The sequence below is a fragment of the Myotis brandtii genome, unplaced genomic scaffold (genome assembly GCF_000412655.1).
Source record: "Myotis brandtii unplaced genomic scaffold, ASM41265v1 scaffold344, whole genome shotgun sequence".
Lineage (NCBI taxonomy): Eukaryota > Metazoa > Chordata > Mammalia > Chiroptera > Vespertilionidae > Myotis > Myotis brandtii.
In genome coordinates, this window is record NW_005363247.1 from 118,755 (window position 1) to 138,789 (window position 20,035).

Genomic DNA, 20,035 nt, shown 5'->3' on the forward strand with positions numbered 1-20,035 from the left:
GTCTGTTGAAATTGAGACAATTTTATCGAGTGGAATATGATGTTTTTCAATGCACTCAGTTACAGCATTTGCTATATCCTCTCCACGTGTTTGACCTTTAAGTGGCAATAATCCTGAAAGTTCTTCTTTAGGACCTGTAGATGAAATAAATCGTACAAAAAGTGAAACTTGTGCTGTATCATTTATGTCACAAGACTCATCAACTGCTATTGATAAAGCTGAGACCAATTTAAGATCTTCGACTTGCTGGTTGGTTATATTCAAAGACATTTTGACTGTTCTATCTATCACTGTTTTAGCAGACAATGGTAACTCTTTAATTTTTTTTAGAATATCTGCTTTGTTCTTAAAATCCTGAAATAGCTCTTCGGGTGCATTTATAAAACAACTTTTTATGTATTCGCCATCTGTATATGGTTTTCCTCTCTTAGCAATCTCTTGACTAACCACAAAACTTGCAATATTAACATTGTTGGAAGATTGCATTCAGTAATTAAATACAGAACTTGATTTTTCTTGACTCTTCTGAAGTTCCTCAACTGCTTTCTTCCTTGCATCACCAACAGAATATTTAGTACTCAATGACACGTGTTTAGTTGTAAAGTGTCTCTCCAAATTTGATTTCTTGTTATGGGCCAATTTTTCCTGACAAATAAGACAGGTCGGCCATTTAAGTTTTGAATAAATGCGAAAGTCTCAGTCCATTCAATTTTAAATTCACAGTTTTCATCTTCCGTTTTTCTTTGCTTCTTCTTTGTAGCCATGTCAAACAGGGCACCTAAAAAAATGTTTCATTTAATAATAATAAAGCCACCAACACAAAATAATTACAATTCTTAAATCGATGACAAAATACCTGTAGGATTTGCAGCTGGTTGGAAAAATACAGGTAACTTTATGTTTCAAGTAGGTACTTTTGTCACTCGCGTGCGATTTGCGGACGCGACTAGCACTAACCACTGCACATGAGACTGCTGACTGGCTCATTCAACTCGTGCATGAATCGTGCGCGCCTCCCCCGCTGCATATCCCTCGGCCCGCCTGCACCGCGTCTCCCATCTCCAGACCGACCGACACCCCCCACTTCTTCTAACGCCATTTCTTCAAAATAGACTCACCCAGGCCAAAAACTGACTTCTGCACGTGGGCCACGAAGTTTCAATCACACTGTACGTGCGTGCCCACACGCGGTATTTTGTGGAAGAGCCACACTCAAGGGGCCAAAGAGCCACATGTGGCTCACAAGCCACGGTTTGCCGACCACTGCTCTAGATCATTGAATTACTCTTTTAATTGGCCTCTTCAGCACCTCTCTGTCCCCCATTTCCAATTTTTTCCAGACTACTTACCCTACATTCTCTGAGATTATGGGAGGAGAGGGGGGATGTGGATCAGTTCTGAGACAATGTGGGTGGAAAAGAAATGCTCTTTCAGTCCTGGACCCCTAAAACTTACCTTCATTAAGTCAGATGCAGAAGGTTCAATAAAGACACTGAGCCCTAGGAGCTGGTGGAAGAAGCCTGGATACCTGAATGAATATATGAAGTAGAACTTCCTAGCGACCCACTTGAACTATGCTATGAGCAGGAGGAAATGTTTCTTTATGAAGCCACTGAAATTTGGGGGTAATTGGTTAAGCATATTTAACCTAATCTAATTAAGTAGGTCAGTCTATTCTAATTTCCAACATCTCATCATTGACTAAGACTAGAACCTGAATATTTTAGAATAATTTCCTAAGACATCATTCCAAAATAATTTTCTAGTATAATCTTCTACTTTTCAGAGACCTCAGGCATAAAATTAGAGTCAGTATTAGCTGAATGAAATTATTCAAATAATCTGAATAATCTGAGAATATACCCATCTCTTTTCTTCATTTAGAATCTCTTTTCTCAAATATTTGCCACTAGAAATCCCACATATATATCCATTAAGATGACTAAATTGTCAGGGGTACTCTGTTTTTGTGAATGTGTGTGTGAGTACACACAAGTATGTGCATTTTAAGAGATTTCATGGCAATGAAATATGGTCTGCCAGGTAAAGATTAAGGTATTATGCCAAACAAAAATAAAAACTCTCTTCTCATCTGTGAACTAGGGCTTACAAAGATTCTGCTTTTTGTTGTCATTTTTTTGTTGTTGTTTTGGTTTTTATCCTCACCCAAGGATATTTTTCCATTGCTTTTTAGAGAGAGTGGAAGAGAGAGGGGAGAACAGAGAGAAATATTGATGTGAGAAAAACACATCGATTGGTTGCCTCCTGCATGAGCCCCAGCCAGGGCCTGGCCAAGAAGGAGCCTGCAATGGAGGTACTTGCCCTTGACCAGAATCAAACCTGGGACCCTTTGGTCAGCAAGCCAACTCTCTATCCACTGAGTCAAACCGGCTAGAGGCTGGAATGCTGGTTTTTAAGTGATCTGTAGATGAGCTTCTCTTAAAGAAAAGATATTTGGTTTCAGATAAAAAGCCAAACTTCACATTATATTCCATACTCAGTGCTGTGGTGCATTAGACAAAACATTAGGCAAAACATTGAATGCCAGTCCTAATTTTTTAAACCTTCTTTGATTTTCTTTTTTTATTATATTTAAATATTTTTCTATTACAGTTTACATTCAACATTATTTTGTATTGGTTTCAGGTGTACAGCAAAGTGCTTAAATAACCATCCTATCTAATAATAGACAAACATGGTAATTAACCGTACCTTCGCTACCATCACCATTAGCTGATCAGCGTGATATGCAAATAAACCGCCAACAAAGATGGTGGCTAATTTGCATACTGCAGGCAGGGCGGGACACCGGGAGCCTCCATCCAGGCCCCCGTGTGCGACCCCAGGAGCCCCCAGGAGCTGCCGGAAAGCCAGGCCGCAGGTAAGGCGGCCCCCCAGAACCCAGGAGCCACCTTGCCTGCCGCCTGTGATTGTGATCATGATTGGAAAGCCGAGCCGCAGGCAAGGCAGCCCCCTGGAACCCAGGAGCCCATCGGCGAGGTCTGCAGGCGAAGCAGCAATCAAGCTATGAGGGGGAAGGTGGGGGGCCGAAGGAGCTACAGGAGTAGCTCTGGCAGGAGACTGAAGACTCCCACCAGAGCAAGGAGCAAAGACTGAAGGCTCCAGCTGCAGCGAAGACTGTGTCCAGAGCGAAGATGGAAGGCGGTGGCCAGAGTGAAGGTCTGGGTCCCGGGTGCCAGAGGAAAACTGGTGCTGACAGCCAGGGGAAAGAAGGCCTATTGCACGAATCTTCGTGCAATGGGCCTCTAGTATATTTTATAAAGTACCCATCCCCTCCCCCCCTCCCCGATATTTCAATACCCACCTGGCACCATACATAGTTATTACAATATTACTATTTTCTCTATGCTGTACCTTTACATTCCCATGACTGTTTTGTAACTACCAATTCGTACATCTTAATCCCTTCACCTTTTTCACCCAACCCCCCAACCGCTCTCCTCTCTGGCAACCACCAGTCTATTCTCCGTATCTCTTAGTCTGTTTCAATTTTCTTTACTGTCACAAGTAATGTATTCTGGAAGTGGCATTGTTTTACAGCTTTGTCTTACCCTATAGAGATAGGATCCAATAAACAAAATGAAAGACACCCACTTTGAAGGGTGATGGTTTATTGTTGTTGTTACAGACTCATAGCAAAGCTGTATAGACTCTCTTACATTCCTTGAGCCAAGGTTAAATATATAATCATTCCAAGGTATTCTAAAAAAAAATATGTATTTACTCATCAGTCAGCATTCTGAAGCATGAAAGGCATCTCCTTTATGTCATATGAGATTTGGCTTCTTACACGGGAAAGTATGGAAGGAGCCTTAAGGCTCAATTGGCATTTGTAAGAAACTGTCTGCCTGCACAGAGTACCATCTGTTTACAGTTATTGCCTATCAAAAGAATATAAGAATCATTCTCTTGTGAACAATCATTTGAGAAGCCATCGCTGTTACATTCTCACTGAGTAGCTGAGTAGCAGAAAAATAGCATTTTGTTAGAAAGTAGAGTGATCTCCACTTAGAAAAAACTATAGAATCTTGATTTTCTCCTTTCAGAATCAAAGTAACTTCTTGTCAATGCTTAAATTGGATATGACAACCAAAAAATTAGGTTTACTTCCTTTTTACCTGAACACCTGGAATTATTAGAAATGGCTAAAAGGGCTTGAGGGGAGTTTTGAATCTTTATATCCCAGATGGTATCTTTCAGAGTTTTTTTTTACACATAATAAGTAGGCAAATATTTGCTGCATTTCATTGAAGAAACTAATGCGGCATCTAAATACAAATTGAGTTTAAAAACAACAAAACATAAATATAATTTAGACTAAGTAAACTATTTGCTTCCTACCTTGTTTTGGCATAAACACAAAATAATAAAAACTAGCAAAGATAAAAATGTAGTACCTATTTAATTTGCAGGAGGACAAAAGCAATATAAGCCCTGCTGTTTGTGAACATAAAAGAAAATTGCTTATCTGAATCAGGAAGGAGTTGAACTAACTCTAAACATCATTCCCTTTATACTTATGGTATCTTTTTTTTTTCACTCAGTCCTTATTGTTTTCTGATTTTTAAGCTGAGCTCATCTATATGTAGGCTTGACATTATAGTTGAGTAGGAACAGGCTAACTAAATATAATGAATTTTTCTTACAATCTGAATGCCAGTAATGCACAATTTTCCAGAGACAATGGTTATATTTAAGTCCACTCCCCAACTTCTTCATCTGAAGTGATAGTATGGCAAAACTATAATTATGCAAAATGACATAGTTTCCAAAGTATGCACTATGAAGACATTAAAGATAATTAAAAAGTAACCAAGCCAGGCCAGTGTGGTTGATCGTCGACCCGTGAACCAGAAGGTCACAGTTCAATTCTTGGTGAGGGCACAACAGGGTTGCAGGCTCTTTCCCCAGGAAGGGGTGTGCAGGAGGCAGCCAATCAGTGATTCTATCTCATTATTAATGTTTCTATCACCCTCTCCCTTCTACTCTCTGAAATCAATAAAAACATATATTTTAAAAAGTACTCATATGTAGGTTTAAAAAAAGGAAAAAAACTTATCTAATTCTTCAAATAAAATTAATCATTATCAAAATAAACAGATTCATGGGTTATTTCTTCTATGTTTTCCATTTGCTTGCATTTCCAAATGACTCTATCTATATCTATAAGTTAGTAAGCATTCAGATAAATATGACACCAACATTTAAATATGTATGTCCCCAAGGAGAAAAGAAAATCTAGACAAAGGCATATAATAAAATAAACTAAGGAGAATACATCAAATTGTAAATATATGTTGATAGATTTAATCAACTACTATCTTTAAAAACTAATTCTATATTCTAAAATCAAAATTTGAGGCATACAGCTAAAGTAAGGCTGGGAGAGAATTATATAGCAAAAAAAAAATGTTTACACTAGGAAAAAAAAGTTCAAATCCATTATCTACATGTCCACCTGAACTTTTGTGAAGTTAATATTGCCCAATACCAAACCCAAAGACAATACCAAAAAGAGAGAGAGAGAGAGAGAGAGAAAGAGAGAGAGAGAGAGAGAGAGGAAACCCCCCCACCCTATCCCTCATGAATATAGATATAAAGGGCCTTAATAAAATATTAGCAAATAGAATTCAGCATTATGTGAAAAAAATATGTACCATGACCAAATGGGGTTTATTCCAGTGATTCAAGACTGGCTCAATATTTGAAAATCAAACAATGTAATCCACCATATTAACAAGCTGAAGGAGAAAAATCACATGATCCTATCAACTGATGTAGAAAACCATTTGACAACAGCAAAACATCCATTTATAAGATTAGAGGAGAACTTCAACTTGATTTTTTTCAAAAAGTCTGCAAAAAGCCTACATCTAAAATCATACATAGTCACGAAAGATTTAGTACTTACATGCAAAGATTGGAAAAAGGCATGATATCCACTCTCATTGCTATTAAACATAGTATTGGAAGCTTAAGCCAGTGCAATAAAGCAAGAAAGGCATACAGATGGGAAAGGATGAAATATATCTGCCTTTACTTACAGAAGCATTGGCATCTATATAGTAAATTATGCTGAGTGACAAAAGCTAATCTCAAAAGATCACATATTGTATGATTCAATTTATGTAATTTTCTCAAAATAACAAAATTATAGGAAAAAATAACAAATTAGTAGCTTCCAGGGTTTAGGGATCATGGAGAAGGATTGAGGTAGATGTGACTATAAAGGGACAGCATGACAGAGACATTTGTGTTAATAGAATATTATTTTCTCTTGCCTTGGTCAGTGTGCCTCAGTTGGTTGGGCATTGTCTTGTGCACTGAAAGGTTGCTGGTTTTGTTCCTGATCAGGGCACATGCCCTGGTTGAGGGCTTGATCCCCAGTAAGGAGCATGCAAAAGCAGCTGATCAATGTTTCGCTCTCACATTGATGTTTTTCTCTTCCTCTCCCTCTCCCTCTCCTTCTCCTTCTCCCTTCCTCTTTCTCTAAAAATCAATTTTTAAATAAAAAATCTTTAAAAAGAATATTCTTGCTCTTGATTGTGGCTCTTGCTCAATAAATTGACACAACTGATAAATGACATGAACCCCCCCCCCACCCACACACACACACACACACACACACACACACATTGTACCAATGTCAGTGTCCTGGTTTTAATATTGTACTACAGAATGTTTTGGAGAAATTAAGTGAAGAGTACATGGGACTTCTCTATATTATTTTTTCAATTTCCCATGAAACTACATTTACCTCAAAATAAACTGTAAAAAAAAAGCCACAAACTAGAAGAAAATATTTGCTATTAATGAGTGATAAATAATTGTTATGTTATATTTATGAATATAAAAATTAATAAGAAAAAGCAAACAGCCAATTAGAAAAATGTGCAATGGATGAAAGAAAATTCCTAGAGGAGAAAAAAAAAGATGCTAATAAACATCATTTATCCACCACTATTCATTACGGTATGCTCTCTGTTTCTTTTACATTTGGAATATTTCATAGATAAAATATGAATCTTCCTCAAGTTATAAATGGAAAACTGACCAGGTAGATTTGTCCATATAGTTACTATATGGGTTAATTTCACTCAATTTTATAAAATACTCAGACTTATTAAAAACTACTTCAATGAGAAAGTTTTGAAATACTCCATATAAGTATAATATATAACACTATTTCTAAATGCCTAATATACAAATCAGAACCTCTTGCTTCCTAACTAGTCAAAAATACCACAAAATGAAATAAAAATGCCTTATTTAATTTGATACACAAGTTGTCTGTGCGGACTGTAGATTAAATGTTGAGAAATGGACCGCATGGGAATGCTAGGTGGGCTGAGAAGGGGGTGTGGTTTACAGAACTAAACAAAACTGCAATCTAGCAGGATATACAGAATTTAGTAACTCAAACTGACAGGGTTTTTATTATTATTATTGATTTCAGGTAGTCATTTTTGAGCAACAACTCCATGATTTCTGCCTCAATTCCACTAAATTACCATGTGTGTCTAGTTCTGGCCTGAATGGAAGTAAACCTTCTGCTAAGGTGTCAAAGTTACTTTCTATTATGACCAGATATTTCTCAGAGTTCAAGATTAATGAGAAAATAAATCTCAGATCAAACCAAAGGGAAAGAAACATACCAGTGAACAAACTTAATCAATTTGATTTTTAGTCTAGCTTCACAGCACACCTGAGATGAATACATATTTTCTGTAGCAGTATATATTTCCAGGAAGAAAGCATGCCCAGAAAATAAAGATTTTGTGTTCAGTGGCAAAATTATCCTCAGGAACCTATGTCAACAAAATAATCCCTGAACTGACCAGGCTCTAAGCATCTTCCCGGCATAGGGGGTATAAGTGGGGGCCCAATTCAGAATGCTACTAGGATCATAAAGTGAAAATTTCTTTGCTCCAGTAACAGATTTCGAGGTGTGGTAATTTTGATTTGACTATTATGCATTCAAAAAATAATCTTAGAAGATTCAGTCATTTGAAGGAGAAATTGTAAAAAAATTAAAGGTAGCATCATTTGGAAAAATAATGTTTGTATTTTATGTTTTTTTAAAAATATATTTTATTGATTTTTTTTTTTTTTACAGAGAGGAAGGGAGAGAGATAGAGAGTTGGAAACATTGATGAGAGAGAAACATCGATCAGCTGCCTCCTGCACACCTCCCACTGGGATGTGCCCGCAACCAAGGTACATGCCCTTGACCGGAATTGAACCTGGGACCCTTCAGTCTGCAGGCTGACGCTCTATCCACTGAGCGAAACCGGTTATGGCTGTATTTTATGTTTTAATAAAATTTAAAGTTGGTTTATACAAGTGTCTTATTAATAATAACAGGATAACAGGGAAGCTGAGATGTTTCAGATGTTTTGAAATTTGCACATGTTAAATAAACAGATTTCACCTTAATATAGATTTATTTACAGTATGCAATAAATGAATATCTGGCAACATTTTTGAAAATTAGATTTCTCAATATGTTTTTAGATTTCCAGGGAAATTTTTCATTCCTGACTATACCTCTTATAAATGAAATGCATACATAATATAGCATTTTGAATTTAACTACTATGAATTTCAAACTAAAGGTCTCTTATCATCAATTACTTTGTAATTTATCATTTGTTCAAAAAGCTAAGTTGGAATATCTTTTTATCACATATGCTTAGAAAATATAAACTAACTTCAAAGGACCAATTGAATCTTTTCTCTCTTCCTACTAAAATATCAAAGACTTGAATAATGTAATCACTTTCCTTGTTTCATAAGAGTGATTAATGAATGTTAGTAAATATGACCTTTAAGCAAAACAATAATTTCCATGTAATTAAGTAATGTCCTACATGTAAGGCTACCAAGATGCTTCTTGTTTATTTGCTTTTTTTGCACACCTTTTCCACCATATACAAAAGTAATATTTCAAAGGAAGTTATCTAGATTAATAACCCAAATGAATCAGTACTATTAGACTAACAAGAAGATGACAATTTATATAACTTTTATGGAAAATGAATATTTTGTGTTCTATTATAAGTGTCTTAAAGCTAGCATACTGTCCATATGCACATGTTCCTTTTCCCAATAAAAGTATGATAGACATTTTGTTATTTAGTTTTTCACTTTGGATTTATTTGTTTACTCAAACAATCTTTAAAATTCTACTTGTTTAGCGTACAAATAAACACTATTATTTACTGCAACCTTAACCATTAAAGTTAAAGTATTGCAAAAGCAGCTAAGGGGGAAAAAAAGGATGTGATATTTCCAGACAACAGCAAAGCACTAAATGAATTTCATAGCTATAGAAAAACTTTTTTAAATAAGAAAAACATATTTATATCAAACTTCCATCATCATAATCAAATATAGCATTATTGTACTGAATATTGACTTTATACATCATGCAAGACTTTGCTATTGCTGAAATGTATTATTAAAAGTAGAGTGACAGGAGTGACAAAATCTATTGCTGTGTGCTTTCAACCACATTGTCTCATCACAGTCTGAAAGAAAAATGTGTCGCATGGGATAAAGAATAAAAAGAACAACCCCAACAGTTATTATCTTGTCACTTCCTATAAACCCAGACTTACTCTATAGTCATTTTTTAAGTGAATGAAAACTATAATACATTATAAGCTGTGGTATGTTTCTTGCTAAAACCTCTCTTTCAATGTTTTTCCATGCTTAAGTGATCACTTCCAAGTCCATGGCCTCAAATTAATTGTAAATGGATAATGTTTTTAATTAGTTCTATATCAGAATTCCTCTCTGAGTTTTACATCCACAGTTGGGCAATATCCCTATTTGGATGTCTCAAGAACTTCTCAATTTGAACATATCCAAAATTGAACCAAAGTTTATCAGTCTCCAAGAACTTCCAGTTTTATCTTCTATACTAGAGGCCCAGTGCACGAAATTCGTGCATGGGGGGTGTCCCTCAGCCCAGCCTGCACCCTCTCCAATCTGGGACCCTTTAGGGGATGTCCGACTGCCAGTTTAGTCAGACATCCCTCTCATAATCCAGGACTAACCCCTCTCATAATCCAGGCTGGCTCCTAACTGCTCGCCTGCCTGCCTGATCACCCCTAACCACCTCTGCCTGCCTGCCTGATCGCCCCCTAACTGCTCCCCTGCCAGCCTGATGACTCCCAACTGCCCTCCTCTGCTGGCCTGATCACCCCCAGCTGCCCTCCCCTGCTGGCCTGATAGCCCCCTAACTGCCCTCTTCTGCCAGCCTGATTGCCCCCTAACTGCTTGCTCCCCCATGCTGGCCTGATCTCGCCCCTAACTGCTTGCCCCCCCGCCAGCCTGATCGCCCCTAACTGCTTGCTCCCCTAATGGCCTGATCACCCCTAACTGCCTCTGCCTCAGCCCCTGCCACCATGGCTTTGTCTGGAAGGAAGTCAGACGTCTGGAAGATATTCAGTCAACCCAGTATAATTAGCATATTACCCTTTTATTCGTGTAGATATTTTCTTTTTCCTTTATCTTTATTTACATTGTGAACACCCCACTCTAATCTACTATTATCTGTCATCAAATAGCATTTTCACTGTCTCACAGAATCTATTTTGATGGACAAGTGTAAAAGTAAAGTAATTTTTCCCCCAAATTGCTCTTTTATCATTTATCAGAATCTATTTTGATGGACAAGTGTAAAAGTAATTTTTCCCCCAAATTGCTCTTTTATCATTTATTATATTAAAACCAATCCATCAGAACTCAGTTTGGGTTTTTATTATGTCAGTCTTGAAGTTAGTTATCTTCCTTTACACTTTACTGCATTGTCAGTAGGAAGTAGAATATTTTATTTTATCAGCTTCTGGAAAAAGGCAGCATTCTACACAGGAATAATTGTTGACACACTTTTTTAAAAAAATAATGAGCAGTCTATTGCCAGTAAGACAAGAAAATTACCATTGCAGACAATCATCACTTGTAACTCTAATTGCAGGCATTCTAAAATGTCTATTTAGAAAAATTATTTTTAAGATATTGAAGGACTGTTTTGAGATATACAAATCATATATTAACAAAACTTTTTCTAGGAAACTAATCAATTATAGATAAATACAGCTTGATCAACAGTTCCAAATAACAAGTTGCTACATTAACTTTGAAAACTGTAAGTATGTTTTGTTCCATTACATATACTTAATGTTTGTTTTAAAACAGCTCAGACATCTGTCTGACAGAACTTAACTCAGTGCCTCATTCCTGAAATAACTGTCAAATTTAATGAATGAATGAATGATTCAATGAATGAATTAGCAAACAGTTAAATAACTAGTAAAAAACAGTTATAGAGTCAAAAGTAGTTGCCCTCTAAGACTGATTTAGAACTTTTTTTTACATTTAAAATGTTGATCTTTCTTGTGTCAAAATTTTCCTGACTAATGTCATCCCGTACTCTGCCGATGCCTGGGCTTGGTGTTTCTCCTTCTCAGTGACCATATCATGCTACGACTACTTTATTATTTATTGAACTTTGTTATAACTATTGATATTTTGTGTCCTCTACTAGGCTCTAACCCACCTTAGGACCAAGGTCTATACTCCTAATAACCAAGCACCATATCTAATATCTAGCATTGTGCCATATAATATGCATTAAACTTTTTGAATGAGTTAATAAGTAAGTGCCTCTGGAAGAGAGTGGTTTGCTTAGTATAGCGAGACTGGGAGGGCCAAGGAAGATTCCCTCAAGATATGATCATTCATCTTAAAGATGAAGAGACTTTCACAAACAGAGAGGACAAGAGACATAGTTTAGACAAGAAGAATGTGAAAAAAATACCATAACAATTGGGACCTGAAAATTATTCAGTATGCCAATAATTTAGTATATCTAAACACCAAATGCATGAGGAAATGGAACTTAGAACGGTCTTGCAGTCAATGCTGGTGGTGCCCTGGCCAGATCCTCTCTATGTCTCTGGTGTGACATTGCACTTCCCAAAACAAATCTGGTGAAGTTCTAACACCTGGTATCTGTGAATATAACCTTATTTGGAAATAAGGTTTTTACAGATGTAATCAAGTTAAGATGAGACCATTAAGATAGGCTTAATATGACTGGTGTCCCTATAAGAGGAAGAAAATCTGGACACAGACACACAGGGAGAATGCCATGTGGCAACAGAGACACACATAGAAAGACAGCCCACTGCCTGCTCCCCCAAACAATAGTAGCACCTCATTTCCAGGTACCAAATTGTGTTCCAGTTATATGTCGATGCATAAAAAACAACTCCAAATTTAGTGGTGTAAACAACCATTTAATTATGCTCATGGAAGGTTAGATGTACCCCCGAATAAAGTCATATGAAATCTGTGAGTTTTAAGAACCATATTCATGTGCTCTCACAAAGTACCTGGGGGTCCTTATCAGAGACAGACTACGTGTTGGGAGGGCAAGTGGTCTCACTAGAGAGTTCTTTCGGCTGTAGCTTTTACCTCTGCATCTGTATTTCTTTTATCCTTAGAAAACAGAGTATAATGATCTGTAAGAAAGACAGAAATGTGCATTGCTAGCAGGTAGAACATGTTCCTACTACAAAAATCTGCTTTCTTACTTTGGCTAGTTTTCTGCTTAATCTCTCTCAATTATTTCATAGTTCAAAGTTACACATAGTTGTAATTAAAATACATTAAGAACATCCATCATTCTTTATGATTTCTGGTACTATTTATGCATACATAGGCAAGAATATTCACAGACATAGCAGACGAGGCTTTTCTTTTTTTAATGTGCTAGTAAAAGAGAAAGAGAATGCTAGGGAAATATTATCATTTTCCTTCCTTAATTTACATTTTTATTAGCTCTGACATGTTCCATGTACTACACAATATAAAGTAAGCAGTTGAATTTAATTGGTTAAAAATATTGACATTCTTTAGGAAAAATCAGAATTAAGGTAATTAAATGTTGAACATCTTCCAAAACATTCTTTTCTACCCGCTGGCTGCAAAAGAATAAGCTCAAAAGAGCCTATAATTACCTTTCTGTTCTCACTGAGCTGCCTAAAATAGTGCAGGTTTACAAATATAATAGGATTGATTTTTTTTAAGTCATGCAATTGGGAAGATTTTTCTTTTGTCCCTTCATATTTAAATTACTTAATCCATTTCTTCCTTTTAAAAAAGCTACCTCATCCTTATGGAAATAAATGTTTGTTTTATATAAACAAAATATTAGGCTACATAAGCTAATAAGAGTTTATGCTCTTTTTTTTCTTTTTTGCTTCATACTGAACCACTTGTCAGCCCATTTTATTTTCAAGTAGTCAAAACATTCTAGATTTTATCAGTAAAATCTGAGGCACAAATAATTTTAAGCAACATCTTTTTTTTTAAAATCAACTGAAAATCGATGAACTTAGACACTGTAGCTTTAGGCCAACTGTTATTCATAGAAAATTTATGCACTATTAAAAATTTTAGGTAACGCTGGGCATTTTTAAATTAGCTAGTTATTAATAAAGTATCAAGTGCTATTTATGAAAAATTTTCTGTTTTTCAATACTTGCTCTTTCAAAGTAATTTTTAAACTTGTTGATTTTTAAAATTTTATTTTTTAAATTCAAAATAGTCTTAGCATTAAGACTTGTATCAAAATCTGTTTGTTTTAGTAATTTGTATTTTTCACAAGGCAAAGATTTTACCTAAATCCTATACTTCACTTTAAGGTTTTTTTAATCTTTGATGATCATTCCATTATTTTTTTAAAGTCATCTTGTATACTATAACTAACACTGCATATACTACATATTCTTAAATATGAGATATAGCATTTTATTAAAAATTGATTATAAATTTTCTATATTTTTTCTAGCATATCCAAATTTTCCTTACATTATTCATAATCTTAACTGGCTCTTTAGTAACATTGCATACCATTAGATTATATTTGTTATGTACTGCATTCACAGATAGCATCACTAGCACACGCGCGCACACACACACACACACAAAATCCTAAAATTTTAAAATGTTAGCATGGGTGCTTAAGTTTCTCATTAAAATTATATTTGTACTAGAGGCCCAGTGCACAAAATTCATGCATGGGTAGGGTCCCTAGCAGCTGCCTGCTGCCAACTGGGGCCTTCCTTCATTCACCGCCACTCCCCGGTGGTCAGCACACGTCATAGTGATCGATTGAACTCCCAGTTGGCTGAACTCCCGAGAGGGCACTTTGCATATTAGGCTTTTATCTATATAGATAATAATTTCTTTAAAAGGGATAATAATGATTTAATTTTGCTAGAAACAATTACATTTTGTTAAAACTCAATTGAAATAGATCATGTTTTCTTGTATTTTCTTTTTTTTAAATATATTTTATTGATTTTTTACAGAGAGGAAGGGAGAGGGATAGAGAGTTAGAAACATCAATGAGAAAGATCGATCAGCTGCCTCCTGCACACCTCCTACTGGGGATGTGCCCACAACCAAGGTACATGCCCTTGACTGGAATCGACCCTGGGACCCTTCAGTCTGCTGACCGACACTCTATCCACTGAGCCAAACCGGTTAGGGCTATTTTCTTGTATTTTCAACTTGAAAATACCTTTCTGACTAATATGAAAGAACAAGTGGGTCTCAGGGCAAATTAAGCCTGAAACATTGCTAGAGGCAAAAATGACAATTCTGAAGCTTCAGTCCTACTTCCAGCACATCATGAGAAGGCGGGTTTCTTTAGAAAGGGCAATAATGCTGGGAAAAATAGAAGCAGCAGGAAAAGAGGAAGACTGAATACGAGGTGTCTGACTCCATAAAGAAAGGCACAGGCAAGAGCAGGGATGTTGAGGACAGGATTGTGCACATCACTCACTCACAGTCACCAGAAGTTGGAGCTGACTCAGCAACATGTAACACACACAAGTGTAACACTACAACAACCTTCTGTGTCTGGAAAATTTATGATTTATTAGTTTATTTGCATGCTAATGTAGTTCCAGAAAACATTTGAGGTACAGAAAAAGGCCCATACTATTTAACAAGATAAAGTTAATTTAAAATCGGGGGGAAAAGTGAAGCAAAGGTAAATAAATTTAGAAAAGAAGATGGAGCCAGGAGTAAAGTACACAAAATACATTTGTTATCTCCACTGAAGGCGGGTCATGCCTTTGTCTCTAAGCTTTCTAGGAACCAGCATCAAGAGAAAAATCACAATGAAGTTTGTTATTCACAGTATTCATAAGATGAAAGCAAATCAGCTACCCCAGAGAAACATGTTTATTCTAGTTCTAAGACCAGGTGCAAATTTCTCCTGTGGGTCCTCATAAAAATGATACAGTGAAATATATTGAAACACATCCTCAAAGGGGAAAAAATAATCTCCACAGTAAACCTAGCAATGAGTTTCATGTGTCTGTTATTTATAAAACCCTTTCATGCAAAGTGGTAAGAAGGTCCTGAGCACAACTCAGGGATAATGATACAGTTTTAGAATACTGTTCAGTAAGGGTATAGCTTAATTGAAGAATATAAAGAGAGCTGAAAATTAAACTGAACCCCCTTGTGTAATAATTTTATAATTAGTTGAAATGTCTAAAAGAACTCTTTGATGAATTCAGTAATAATTTACTCAACGTGCATAAATGTTATTCTCAAGTAAATCCCATTTTTCTTAATAAGTATAAACTAAAAAGTAGAATACAAAAACTGTTATAGCATAAGCAAACACATCTGATGGACTGTGTTAACCAGGTTGTTGCCAGACCATTGTCTGGAGGAACAAAGTGCCTTTTATTGGATTTCTTATCTCATCTGAATGGTAGAAATATAGTAGCAGCTTTATATGCATTGCTCAGCAATAATAGGCCTGGTTATAAATCAAGATTTCCAAAGAGTTCTTATTTGCACAATTCTTTTTACATATGTTTATTGATTTCAGAGAGGAAGGGGGAGAGATAGAAACATCAATGATGGGAGAGAATCATGGATAGGCTGCCTCCTACACATTCCACACTGGAGATCAAGCCCGAAACCTGGGCTTGTGCCCTGAGGAAGATTCGAACCGTGATATCCTGGTTCATAAGTCCTTGCTCAACCAATGAGCCATGCCAGCTGGGCATATTTGCACAATTCTTTATAACCATCATATGAAATGCATATGATACTCTCAAATATATCTTGTTCTTCTTACTTCTACTCTAACAATAGAGGATTTATTTTTAGAATGATGCTCAAATTTATTTTCCAAGTCCCCTTTTTCAATTAAACTATGTTTCCCTAAAGTAAATAAATTAAACTACTTAACCAGTTAGTATTCCAGTTACATAAGAAACAGGGAATGTTATAGTGAATTTAAAGAAATCTGTTCAGAAGTTTCTTTGCAAGTTATGTCATTATTGAGATAGAACATAAATATAACATGAATCATTGATTTTCAAATTGAGAAATTTTAGTTTCTGTATTCATCTTGTAAAAATATATTTACCTATGCTTGGCAATTTCCAATGGCAAATAATTATACTATGAGTTAATCTTAAAAAAAAGTGAATGATCCTTAAACTTACATTGAAATTAAGCAATAAAGTTGAAATTAGAAATATGAAATGCTTTTAAAGAAAAAAAAGGTATTTGAAACTAATGAAACAAGGTAACGAGTAAAATATACAGCTTAATCAGGTGAGCACTTTTTTTTGCAAAAATTTTCTTCCAGTTGGTCATCACTAAATCATTCTGAAAGCTGGCAGAATATTTTCCAACCCTAACTGAATTCACATTTTCTCCTTCCTGAAATGAGGTGGTTTTTTTTCTTCTACAAATGTAAAATTCCAAATAAAAGTTAACATGGAGTTCTGACTTTAACTCTACAGTCGCAGGATATTCTAAAAACTTAAAACCTTAAACTTGTTAACTTAAGTTTTTCATTGTAGGATAGAGATATATAATTTCTTCACTAAACAATTTGTTTTTAAATAAACTCTAACCTACTTCTTAAAAATCTAATATAGTAGCTGTTGAAAGAAATGACAAATACTGCACTTTAATTTTTAGATATACTGTTCTATATAATGTAATTTCAGTCTCCAAAGACACATGTGGGTCTGAAAAGTGCAATGCTCACTCTATGATATATGCCATGCTCACTACTTAAAATAATTGGATTTTACTTCTAAAATATAACTTTGGAGTAAATCTCATGTCCCTAAATATGTTTTGATTTTGCACCAATCCATAAAACGTCTCATTTCTCTTAATATTCATTTTATAGCAAAAGAGTATCATACTGAATCGAAAGTTTGTCTAGAATGATTCATATTTTTCTTGGTAGCTATCATGACTGAATTTAGATTATTAGGCTATGTGTACCAGAAATTGTATATGATGCCTATTCCAGGATTCTATTCCTATATCACAAACTACCCCAAAATTTAGCAGTTTGAAACAACATTTTCTCTTACAGTTCTGGAGGCCGATGGGTTCAGCTGGGCAGTTTTTGTTGACCACACCTCATATAGGTGTAGGGCTGTAGGCGAACCATGCCTGTGGCTGGAATCACTTAAAGGCTTCTTTACTCATAAATTTTATGCCTGGTCTGAGAGGGCTGGCAGAAAGAGCTGGAGCTGGTCAGGCACATGGCATATTTCTCCCTTCCTCTTACCTATACTTCCCTCTCCCCTACGCCACCCATGTGGCTTCTTCACATGGCTAGCCTGGGCTTCGTCATAGTCCTGGTTGTCTCAGGGTAGTTAGACTTCCTACATGGTGGCTGACTTCTCCTAAGAAAACATTTCAGGTTGCCTGAATGGAAACGGCAATGATTTTTATAAACCAGCCTCAGAAGTTTCAGGATGTCACTCCGCAGCATTCTGTTGGCCAAGCAGGTCACTAAGGTGAAGAGGAAGTAAGACCCAAACTTTCATTTGGAAGAGTTACAAAGAAATTATAACCATATTTAACTGACCACAATGCCTATTCAAAAATGGAATATTGCCAGATTTCTTTACATTTCTTTTTTCCTCCACCGTGAATTTGAGAGATCAATATTAGCATAAAACCCCTAAACTCAGGGCATGTCAGTTAGTTAGCTAATTTATTAATTGGTTACTAATTAATAACTAAGAAAAGCAATATGAAAACTCATATAAAATTTTTCTTTGTGCTCAATTTGACCCTTTGACAAAAACATTCTTTTTATAATAAATATTTTCAATGACACAGTTAAATTACTAATTATATAGGTTAATGGTGAGAAACTGTTCTCATGGCAAATGATTTCCTAAATCAGGGGTGGGGAACCTCTGGCCTGTAGGCCACAGAAAGCCTGAGAAATATTTAGTCTGGCCCTGCCAAGGCACCCACAGTTGGGACTCCAAATTTCATAGCAACATAAAGTCATATTAAGTGAACTAGAGGCCCAGTGCATGAATTTGTGCATGGGTGGGGTCCCTCGGGGTGGCCTGCAGATATTGGGCCCCAGCTCGCGCCCCCAGCCTCGCAGCCCCGCAGCCCTGCCTGGCACCCCGCCATGGCCTGGTGCTGCCCCCTCACCTGCTCTACCATCCCACCTGTGGGAGGATCAATTGGTGCTGGGGCCCCCACCCGGCTCCCTCAGTGGTTGGGAGCTGAGCGGTGGCCGTGCCCTCCACCGCCTCTGCTGCTCACAGTCTGCTGGGTGATCGGTGGGGTGATCGGGCCCCCACTCACACTCGCTTTGGCCTGGCACCACCTGCTCACCTGCTCCACCATCCCTCCACAGTCCCACTCTCTCTTGGTTGCTGACGGGGTGATCAGCAGGCAATCGGGCCTCTACTCACTCCCACCTTGGCCTGGAACTGTCTGCTCACTTGCTCTACCATCCCTCCACGGTCCCGCTCTCGTCAGGGCCCATCAGGGCCAGCAGCGCCTCCACTGCCATCTGCTGCCAGCGCCATATCACTGATGCCTGCCATGTTCCATGCCACTCCCTGGTGGTCAGCACACACCATAGTGAGCAGTTGAACTGGTCAAACTCCCAGGCAATTTGCATATTAGGCTTTTATTATATAGGATTATATTAACGCAATGGTGCTATAAATATTCAAATGGCCCTTGGCAGACAAAAGGTTCCTAAATAAACCAATGTTGCTTCTAGGTGTCTGTTTCAGTTATTTATTACTGCCCTAAACTTAATGGCTTTAGAGAATAATCATTTTATTTATTTTTTTATAATCATTTTATTGTATCTCATAAATCTGTATATCAGCATTTGGGGCAGGGCTAACCTGGGCAACTCTTCTCTACACAGCATTGCCTAGGGCCACTCAGTACTGTTCAGCTGCAGCTGGACTGGGTTGGAGGGTGCTGATAGCTTTACTCACATGCCTGACACCTCAGCCAACATCCTCCTCCTTTTGGTGAATTTTTAAGGTCTTTCCAGCAGACTAGTCAGTCTTCTCATATGAAGGCTCAGGGTTCCAAGGGCAAGTGTTCCAAAAGACATAAAAGGAAGCTGCCAATAACATAAGACCTGTGCAGAACACTGGCACCGCATCACTAATGCCAAATTCTCTTGGTCAAAATAGTCACAGAGAGTCTATCCAGATTCAGGGAGAGAAGGCAAAGGCCCCATCTCTTAATAAAAACATTTGCAACTATCTTTAATTTGCCACAGGGCCCATAAGGACCCAAATGAAGAGTATAAAACTTAGATTACCAGGGCCCTCCACAATATAACATGCCATTTCCTTAGCCTCATTTATCACTGGTTACTTTCCACTATCCAAAGGCCACCAGGACACACCAATAATTTAACAAACTGGGTTTATTATTCATTGCAGTAAAAGAAACTGAATACCATCAGGAACCGTGGGCATCTCAGCAAGGTGTTAGGACTTACAGAATTTGCACTTGTTTTCCATGACTTTGACTGTCTTACTAAATCTTACTTAAGAAGAAGAAGGACTAGTCCAAGGTAAGGTTGTCATTGGTAAGAATGCAGAAGTCATCATATTAGACTGGATCACGGTGATGTTTGGTCATTTTTGTGACT